Source organism: Lucilia cuprina, chromosome 2, assembly GCF_022045245.1.
Source record: "Lucilia cuprina isolate Lc7/37 chromosome 2, ASM2204524v1, whole genome shotgun sequence".
Taxonomy (NCBI): Eukaryota; Metazoa; Arthropoda; class Insecta; order Diptera; family Calliphoridae; genus Lucilia; species Lucilia cuprina.
Window position 1 is genome coordinate 12,647,071 of NC_060950.1, and position 2,254 is coordinate 12,649,324.

Consider the following 2,254-nt stretch of genomic DNA (forward strand, 5'->3'; position numbering starts at 1 on the left):
TATCTATCTATATATCTATCCATCTATCCATCTATCTATCTATCTATCTATCTATCTATCTATCTATCTATCTATCTATCTATGTTTTTTATCTATCTCTGTATGCCTATATATCTCCTTTGTTTTACTTTCAGAATTCAAAATATTACGTCCATTTCATTAACCGTTAACAAGATCTGATCATTATATCACTTTCAATACACTTTCAGGAATAAAATTAACAACTGTGGGTTAAACATTTTAAATATAAAACACATTTAACCACTAAATAAATGTTCATGACTACTTGAAAGAGATTTGAATAAAAGAACAAATAATGCAAACATTATTAAAGGTGGAGGGGTGGTTATAGCATATAAAAATTTTATGTTTTAATTGTGTCTTGCATATTTCTGCCTGCACTCGCATATACTCATACTCAACGACCGGATATTCATAGAAATCGTGTTAAAATTCTATTGTCAAAGGTTATTACTCGAAATGTGTTATAATGCTTGTGTATTGGTATTATATTTTAATTCATTTACTACCCTCGTAAGTTAACAAAATATTGTTTTCATATATGTGTTTTTTATTTAATGGGATTTATTTGAACTTTGAACCTTTGTATATGAATAAATATGGAACCGTTATTATTCAATTCTCCCACTAAATTTTATTTTACTTTATGGTCCTTTTTCATTAAGTATTTTTGGTATGATTTTAAAAAAAAAAGTTTTTTTACTATTTTTTATAAAGTTCGTCGCCAAGTTATCTTAATTTACATAACAATTTAATGGACACATTTTTTCTAAAGATAAAATCAATTAATTTTTTATTAAGAAAAAAATTCAAAAACTTTTTCAATAGGTTGCGATGTCAATGCAACAAAGAACTTTTAATTATCTAACATTTGTCACAGTTATTTTTTTTTTTTTTTTTTTTCGTTAAAGATTGTATTTTATTGTTAAAATTTTGACATTTTATTTCAATATTTAATACAAAATTTGTAAGGTTTCCTGGTGACAAACACAAAAGATCTAAAACCAAAAAACCATTAGAGGCAACTGACGTCTAAAGTACGAGTATAATAAAGTCATTATTGAAGTTTTGCCAACAAACACTAAATCATTTTCTTAACAGAAAGAAGTACAGACCCAAAAAGTAAAGAAGCCCTTTTAGAAATCTTCTCACTTAACTAATTGAGTTCACGTCTAGGTTATAACATAAATTTTGTACAAAAGGAGTTTCATTAAGACAAATTATTGTCTATCAATATGTTGCCATCATTTAGAATATATTTATTAACTGAAACAAAAGAAATAAAATCAGTTACTTTCACCCTCTCTCTGGGCCCACAAACTTTAAACCCACACAAGTGTATGTATGTGCAAACAGCATACAAAGCAACTTTACCCTTCTGTAAATGTTTTGGTTTTATTGTTTTATCCTTTAGGAAGAAAAGATTCCTGTTGGCAGGATGCTACGACTAAAACGATGTCTACGACTGCTGCTGCTGTTGTTTTTATTATTGTTATTGTTTTCGTTATGGTTTATAAGGAAATTGTAAACAATTATTGTTAACAACTTTACAAGTCACCTTAAAGGTATATTATCTTGTAAACCTGTCAAACACTCTTCCACCCTCTTCCTACCACCACCTTCTGTCTGTCTGTGGATTATTTATGTATTATTTTTGAAAATGTTATTAAATGTTAAATGTTAAAGTTTATTTTCTCTATTGACTTACGTTACGTAACAATAACAATAAGTTATATTTTAAAGCATTTGTGGTTTTATAATAAAATTCAAATAATATAATTTCCTTTAGATCACCTTCTATTGAAATGTATATTCAATGTCCTCAGTTTAACAAAACTTTTGTTTTCTTTTCATAATTACATTAATATTTAATGATTTTTTGCTAAACCGTCACAGCAGTCAATTCGTTAAATGTATTCTCTTCTTCAAACATCCACCCAACTTCCTTCTCCTACTACTCTGACTTTTGTATGATTACTTATCTAAGGTTGACCCCTCAAAATGATGTTGTTGTTATTTCATTCAATTTGTTGTTTATGTACTTTTAATATACGAGGGCTATGTCTTAAAAATTCCTTCAAATCCCGAAAAATTCTAAAATCCTAGTAGCGTTCAGTTCTAGTTCAGTTCAGCTCAGTTCTAGTTCAGTTCTAGTTCAGTTCTAGTTCAGTTCTAGTTCAGTTCTAGTTCAGTTCTAGTTCAGTTCTAGTTCAGTTCTAGTTCAGTTCTAGTT